This window comes from Labeo rohita, unplaced genomic scaffold, assembly GCF_022985175.1.
Source record: "Labeo rohita strain BAU-BD-2019 unplaced genomic scaffold, IGBB_LRoh.1.0 scaffold_185, whole genome shotgun sequence".
NCBI classification, from domain to species: domain Eukaryota; kingdom Metazoa; phylum Chordata; class Actinopteri; order Cypriniformes; family Cyprinidae; genus Labeo; species Labeo rohita.
The window spans coordinates 104391-112973 of record NW_026128055.1 but is presented as its reverse complement, the minus strand read 5'-3'; the positions used below and the strand labels follow the sequence as shown (position 1 = coordinate 112973).

The 8583-nt window shown below is 38.9% G+C and overlaps 1 pseudogene; it reads left to right on the top strand.

The window, feature by feature from the left end:
* Window positions 1–5771, top strand: part of LOC127159008 (integrin beta-1-like) — an 8187-nt pseudogene extending 2416 nt beyond the window's left edge.
* Window positions 5772–8583: the final 2812 nt, after the last annotated feature.

The window sequence follows — 8583 nt, the reverse complement described above, 5'->3', positions numbered from 1 at the left end:
ATTTGAAGCTATGTTCTCACTGCTTTGTTTTGATTGTATATCAGGAAGTGATCGGCTGGAGCAATGCCACTCGCCTCCTTGTGTTTTCCACGGATGCTGGATTTCATTTTGCTGGAGATGGAAAACTGGGTGGCGTCGTTCATCCAAATGATGGGAAATGCCATCTGGAGAATAATATGTATACCAAGAGCAACTACTTTGTAAGTATGGGTTTTATAGACAGATAGATAGATAATCAGACAGGGAGACAGACAACTGGAAACGTCAGAATGTGTCTTTGATTTCAGCTGTATTTTACAGGACTACCCCACCATCTCTCAGCTGGTAGACACACTGAGTAACAACAACATTCAGACCATCTTTGCTGTGACAGAACAATTCCGGGATCTTTATCAGGTGTGTGCAATGTGTATTATATTTTCTCCACATTGCAACAACATTATGTTCAACATCTCATAATATAAGCATCAGGTTTGACTCAGGTTGTACTCTGTACTGACTCATAATGCATTTGTATGTGTGTGTGCAATAGGAGCTGTCTACTCTAATCCCTAAATCAGCTGTGGGGACACTGTCTACCAACTCTTCCAATGTCATCCAGCTCATCATTGATGCATATAATGTGAGTTCAAGTTATGCATCAGATGTCTCTGTCAGTAATGGTTGGCTGTGGTCAACTCTATTTCCTTAAAAGAAGTTAAAAGGAAGTGAAACAAAAAACACTGCTGCTCTTTTCGTGCTTGCAAAGGATTTTTTTTTTACTTTACAGCCAGTTCTCATGCGTAAGGGTTATTTATAATCTTAAAAATGTGCTCAGTCCATTTGAATGATCTGAAACTGAAAAGAAGCTTATTGCACGGTCGGATCAACAGTTCTGCGACCAGTAAACTTAGAAGTTTAAAGGGGCAGTACACCAAAATATACAAATCCTGTCATTATTTACTCACTGTCATGTCCTGTCTGTCTGTAAATTCCAAATATCTTCTTTTGTATCCCACAGAATAAAGAAAGGCATACAGATTTAAAACAACATAGTAAATAATGACAGAATTTGCATGAACAATCCCTTTAAAAGTGTTATTTGAATGAATATTTGCCAAGCACTAAAACACACTTTGTTTAAATGTGTCCATCAGTCTTTGTCCTCAGAGGTCATTCTGGAGAACAGCAAGCTACCTGCTAATGTGTCCATCTCCTACATCTCCCACTGCAAGCATGGAGTGAGTGGAAGTGGAGAGAAAGGGCGAAAGTGCTCCAACATCTCCATTGGGGATGAGGTGAGACAGAAAACCCAATAAATGGCATCTGAACTTGTTCGTGCATATAGAATCATTTCATTTTGCTAGCTGTGGCTTATGCTTAGTGCACCAGTTCTCATATGGTAATATTATCTATTATAGTTATATTCTCTCATATTGCAAAATTCCAGCTCATTCCCATTCACTAGTGATATTCTACTTTGTATACTTCTAAGACACATACCAGTTCAGACTGTAGCAGCATTGAGCAATATATATATATAATTACATACAATTAAATTAGTTCCAACTAGTTATTTTTATTTTCAATTCTGTGCAACGCATCTCCATGTTGCACTATTTCATTGTAGATAAACTGATGGTGTATAAGACACAGGTTTTTAGATGAAATATTGCATTCTAAAGTGGCACATTGTACAAAAAGGTTAAATTTATGGTCAAAACTGGCAGCTGTGATTGCCAGAAATTCACCATAAAAATAAGGTGACAATGTTTAAAATATTATGAAATGGCATATTTGAACATTGTACATTTTACAACATAAAATGTACATTTTACAACATAAAATTGTATGTAATGTAACAGTTCTGATAACTTATTAGTTTGTAGTGCATTTGAAATTAAAATAATGAAATAAACAAATTGTAACACAATACACCCTAATGCACATTACTGATAACAAAAGTGACAATAAACTAAATGATATAAAATATAATCATATTTCTGTCATGACAACTCCTAGAAGATTTTAGCATGGTAGTGGATATGACAGTGTTAATGTATTTGGTCTTGTCGGAAACGCTGCTGAATTGCTGCTGTTGGTTATTGCTGTTGCTGCAGATTGTTGTTGCTGCAAGCAAGTACAGAAACTTGCTACTGTCAATACATATGCCGATAAAATGCTGTGAGTATTTAAGACATACTGCTGCTGCACAAATAGCATATAAAATATCCCATAGAAGATCTATACAGGTGGAGCTGGGAAGGTGGATGGTTTCAGAGAAACTCTGAAAGTGCAGTGCGAACTACTCCAGTGAATGCTAACCAGCTGTTTTAATGTAAAGCACCAAGCTTTTTGGATGCGTATGAACCAATCATCTTGTGCCAAGTAGTTTAACGCTGTCAGTTTGCATTAACAACCCATCAGCCTGTGCCATTTAGAGTTTCATGACAGAACTTAGCATGTGTTGATGTGTCACAGAGGGGCTTCTGGATATGTCCCTTTTTTGTCCTGTTTTTCACCATAAATTTTATGGTAATTTATAGATTTTACTTGCAAAAACCATACATTTAAAAGTATTTTACTGTAAAATTGGTGTAGTGTTAAACCATTTTTATGTTTTTCACTGTGGAACAGACCTGCAATTAAACATTTATTTTTCCTGTAGTCTTTTTTTACAGCACACAACTGTTTAGTGAATCTCTAAATGTGCACAAAGAGCTTCTTATGTGTAATGTGCACAAGGCCTTAGCATTCAAAACAATGTGTTGTGTCTCATAGGTGACGTTTGATATAGAAATTATGGCTACGGGCTGTCCGTCTGAAGGTAAATCAGAGACTATAAGATCAACCCGCTGGGCTTCAATGAGAGTGTGGAGATTGTCCTCAACTTCATCTGTGAATGTGAATGTCATAAAGACGGAATCCCAAACAGTCAGAACTGTAGCAACGGGAATGGAACTCTGGAGTGTGGAATATGCAGGTTTGAGAAGCTGTCAATCTCATATGCAGATGCAGATAATATGACGATCATTCTGATTCAGTGTTTTCTCTCATATCAGGTGTAATGAAGGCCGGTTAGGCAGGTTATGTGAGTGCAGCCAAGATGAGTTCCTCACAGACGATCTAGACGCGAACTGCCGCATGAATAATGGGACGGACATCTGCAGCAACAATGGAGAATGTGTCTGTGGAACGTGCGAGTGCAAAAAAAGAGACAATCCAGTGGAGAGATACAGCGGAAAGTTCTGCGAGTGTGACAACTTCAACTGTGACCGCTCCAACAACAAGCTCTGCGGAGGTACAACCCATTTAGAATTTGCACTTCTGTCTTTTGCTGTATTTTTCTCACACATTTTATTGATGTGAATGTATTCTGTCATTTAGTTATTTGTATTGGAAGTCACTGAGGCATCCTTTTCCACACAGGTCATGGTCGATGCGAGTGCAGAAAGTGTATCTGTGATGCTAACTACACAGGAAATGCTTGCGAATGCCCTTTGGACACCACAACCTGTCTGGCCAGTAACAGTCTGATCTGTAACGGTCATGGGACCTGTGAGTGCGGTGTGTGTAAATGTAAAGACCTAAAATTTGAAGGTCCAACCTGTGAAATCTGCCCAACCTGCTCCAGAATTTGCACTCAATACAAGTGAGTTATTGAGGGAATACTTGCTAATGAAATTAGCTAAACCAGTAGATTGCATCTGAATAACTTGAGTTGTGCTCTTAAACATTGTGTTAGATTGATGAATTGCACAAAAATACGTTCCTCTGTGTCTTGCCTCAAAGGGACTGCGTTGAGTGCCAACATTTTGGTACGGGTAGCAAGAAACAAACATGTGACAAAGACTGCAAATCCTTCAGTCTTAAATCTGTGAAGACAAAGGAAGAACTTCCTAAAAAACCCAATCACTGCAAAGAACGCGACATTGACGACTGCTGGTTCTTCTTCACCTACACTATCAAGAACGATGATAACATTGAAGTCCATGTGGCTGAAAAAAGGGTAAAAATGATAGACAAAAGTTACCAAGTACCAGTATGACATTTTTCTTGCAAATATAAGTGTCTACATAAGCACATGACTTTTCATTTTTAAGTAAACATCAAGTCATCTGTCATTCACATGAAAGCAAACGCGAACAGTCCAATCAATTCCCAATGGATAAAATCAAATGCAAACAACCTTTATTTTTCTTTCAAAAAGCAATTTCACTCAGATATACACACAATAGTGAAAAAACAGTTTCATGCCGACTTTCTTAATTCATAGTTCATTACTAGTTTACAAGTTCTATCTTGTTTCCCAAAATGCTTTGTGCCTGTTTTCACAGAGTGTCCCTCTGGTCCTGACATCATCCCCATCGTAGCGGGTGTGGTCGCAGGAATCGTTCTGATTGGTTTAGCACTTCTGCTCATCTGGAAGCTGCTCATGGTTATTCATGACCGCAGAGAGTTCGCCAAGTTCGAGAAAGAGAAGATGAATGCCAGATGGGACACAGTATGCACCCCTTTATTAACCTCTCTTTATTAACGTGCTATACATGCTATGGGAAAAATATTGGGATAATAATACCTGCTGTTCTGTTTAGGGTGACAACCCCATTTACAGGAGTGCTGTGACAACTGTGATGAACCCCAAATATGAGGGAAAGTCATGAATCTTTAAGGATGGCTTGCAGCAGTGGTTCTCAACCGGTCTTTGCTTCATCGCCCAGGTTTTACATAGGTGACCAAATACAGTAGCATAAACTGTGTTTAATGTAATCTGGGACGTATTTTGACTTTGGACAACAACTCCCACTCAACATGACGTCAGATGTCAACAACAAGTTTATTCTCCCTTTTAAATGTTGATAAACTGTTTATTTTGCATTTTACTGTGTGCATTAACAATGTTTTTAAGACTCCCTTCTGTCCATTACCTAATCAAATGCATTTTGTGTCCCAACCAACCAGATAAGAATTGCTTGATTATATTTTTATATTTTGTAATGTTTATATGTAAATATCACACTCCAGAGCACAAGAAGTCACAACAAGGTTCACCAATGCTTATTATTGTTGAATACTGCTATCCACCTTTTTCTTTAATGTGGAAGTAAGCCTATGGGTGAGATTTACGGTTCATTAGCCGCTACAGGGAAATAAGAAAAATAACAACTTGTACTAAACGATAAAAAACACCATTGTGCTCATAATTAAGATAATACATTAAAATAGCATGGTAAGACACCAGTTTGCAATATCAAGCAGCAAAACAAGCTGTTTTGTACAGACAAAAGTGAGACCAGGAGATAGACCCATAAAATTGACAAATGGACGCGCTCACTCTTACAGGAAGAATAAGGTGAATAAAGCCAATAAAACAGTGTTGAGTTTATTAAATAATTCTTGACAGCCTCTTGTGTGGGTGTTTTTTCCCTCCATGCTAGTTAGTGGCTGGTATTTGGGGTTTCTGGTTTTTATTCTAGAGAGCATCTGATTGGACAAAAATCTGTGTAATGCAAAATGAATCATCATTGTTTTTGTTTTCCCAACTCCCAAAACTGTAAATTGTGAATACATATATCTGCTGAAAGTAAATTTTGTCCAGACGATACATACACTTTTTAAGGAAAAATGTATGAGAGCTATCACTGAGGCGGTACCTTTCAAAAGGCACCTAATTTACCCCTAAAGAGTGCATATAGGTGCCTTAAAGGTGCAATGTGTAAATTTTAGGTTGCAAATTGCACATAGAGAAGCTACGGTGGCCGACATGGGACAAAGAGGCCGTTGTCTGAGAAATTGGGAATTGGGCAACTTCAACGCTGTTGCTGCAGGTTGTTTTTCATGTCCGCGGGTTAAAGCGACCCCAAAAATATGATATTTATCCACTGGAATGCGAATTTTACACAGGGGTTTCTGCCAAAAAAGGCATATTTTACCCTGCAAAATGTGATTTTTAATGGAAGACCCCCCTCTAATTGTGATTGGGCTAGTTTTAGGCTACTTTTGCGTAGCAGTTGGGTGGGTTTGGTAAAAACCTGGCAACTCTGGCCTCTGCAGTTATTCCCGATTTCTCTCAACATGGGGACAGGAGAGCTGTCAGTCAATAAATGGGAAAACAAAGTAACTTTACTTGTTTGAAATAGTAACTCACATATTTTCTCGTAAATTTAAAAGTAATGCGTTACTTTACTAGTTACTTTAAAAGTAATCCAATTACGTAACTTGCGTTACTTGTAATGCGTTACCCCCAACACTGCATAGTACCCATATTTAGTACTTAATAGTACCTGCCTCACCTTTTTCTGAGTGAAACTATAAAGTTTAACATTCACACTAAATGCTTTCGTTTTTTGTTGCAATTGTGCTTGTTTTGCCTGCTACCACAAACGTCGTAGAATTTAAGGTTGTATACCGAAAACAGGACAAAATTTTCCTTAGACAACAGAAGGGGTTAAGTGTATTTTTGCAGAAATTAGTTCTGCCACAGCATCTCTTCATACTGCTACTTAGATCATATGCCTGAAGCTTCCCACAGGTGATTGGTGCCACTCACTGACCAATCAGGCGGCGTCTCGCTGCCATTGCAAAGTTATTAACCCTGTGGCAGTCTAGGACTGTCCCCGGGGTCTGCTTACAGCCTTAATCTGACGCAAATAACTCCTTCATTTCCCTGCCGGATCTCTTAACGAGGTTGCGTTGTCTTCGTTTAACCGAGGAGATCCTCTAACCGCTGTGTCGAACGGAAGGCAAAGGCGAGAGAGAGAGGCGCAAGAGAGAGACAGTATGTCTGACGACCGTGCCGTTTGTTTGCCAAACACCACCTTGATGCGTTACACAGTTAAGCCGTCTGAAACACCGAAATGTGGCAAATTCGGGACAGACCCGTGGAGATCTCCGGATCTGGAGCTGGTAAGTCTCGACTATCTGTCTGCCTCCCTTTTAAAGTGGATTGATCGATTAATGTCGTTTTGATAACATAAAGGGTTGCTGAATGAGCGAGTCCAACTGTGAACTTGGCAGGCGAGCGTCAGCATATTCCCAACATCATTATGTCACATCAGCCCTCAAAATAAACTCAAAATATCTTACTAAATCAGCTCAACGGCACACTTTGATAAAATGTCGGAATCGTTTGATCGCTCGCTCGCTGTTTGGGGGTTGAAACAAAGCCGAAGGTGCACTTTTCGCGCAGGTTAAATATCTGCAGAAGGCTTTGACTGCGGATGGCCGCATCATCTCCGCACATTAACTGCGAGTCTACGTGTCATCTTCTTTAAAAGCTTGCCACGACTCGTTTTTTGCCCTGTCGGATATTTTAGCCAAAATAGGAGCAGCTTTTATATGCTCTTCCGCTCTGCGAGCTTCATATTGCAAGAGCGCCCGTTGTTCCTTTACGTAGAATCCGGATTGGAGTTACATAATTGTGAACGGTCAAACGGATTTGCGCGAAGCGAGCGAAAATGCGTTATTGTTCAGTGTTTTAGCATGGTGGCGCTATTGCAGATTTGTCTTTTACTCATTCAACGCAGGATGAATGATGCACTTCTTTGTTGGTACAAGAAAGCTGTGTGCAGTTGTACTTATGTCATAATTTGGCTGTTGTCCTGGAAAGGTGGTGCCTAGAGATATGGCAACACCTTCACCTTTGAGGTCAAGAGTATGGTCATGGTCGATGCTCATGTTTGTTTATATCAATGTGTGTGACAGGGACGAACGATGCCGGATGGATTGTTACCCCTCTGGAGGGTCAGGAGGGTACGCTGGTGTGGGTCTTCTGGGAGCTGAGGTAAAACACACATGCATTAGATCATGATCTTGGGTGCTTTAGACATTGCCTATAAGAAAATACCTACATAAACGCATGTGATAATATCTTGCATGTTTTTTTTAATAGATGCATACTTAAATCTGGATGTTTATTGTGGTCTTATGATGTAAGTGCATTGATGTATGAAGGAGAAAGTATATACGACTGCTTTAGCAAGAAGGGGAATGGTGAATGTTTTTGCAGTGAAACGTGATCTTGTGGGCGTCTCATTACCGCCATGAGGCACTTGTCTCTGCTTCTTATGGGAATAGTGTTTGAGATTGTGCTGCAACATCACTAAGAGAAAGCTGGGGGGACTTCTCCGTCAAGGGATATTTTAGTTATCTGTGGAGACATACAAAGGAACAAAATGTTGTGTCTCACAGGAGCATGAAACCTAATCTATGGATAGAAGTAATTTAACATTTTATGCAGCTGTGGAATGATTGTGTAGGTAGTACTTTATTAAAGGAATATTGCTAGTTAAGCAGGTGACTCTGATGTGACATGATGTAATGAATTAGTCCTCATAAATAAGGTCAGTAACACAAACCAGATATTTACCTAGAAAAGTATATGATAAAATATGATTTTATCTAAAATCATAAAAATATAGATAACTTTTTTACAGTTCTTTGTTTTTTAAGCTTTTTTCTTTGGCTAATAGTAGGTTTCCACTACTTTTTACCATGTGCTTTTTTTTTTAACTGGGTGATAAATAGCTATAAAAAATTATTTATTTTAAGCAGTCCTTCAAGCATTTTGATAAGCATGATAACTAGTTATAAAATTAAATTTTA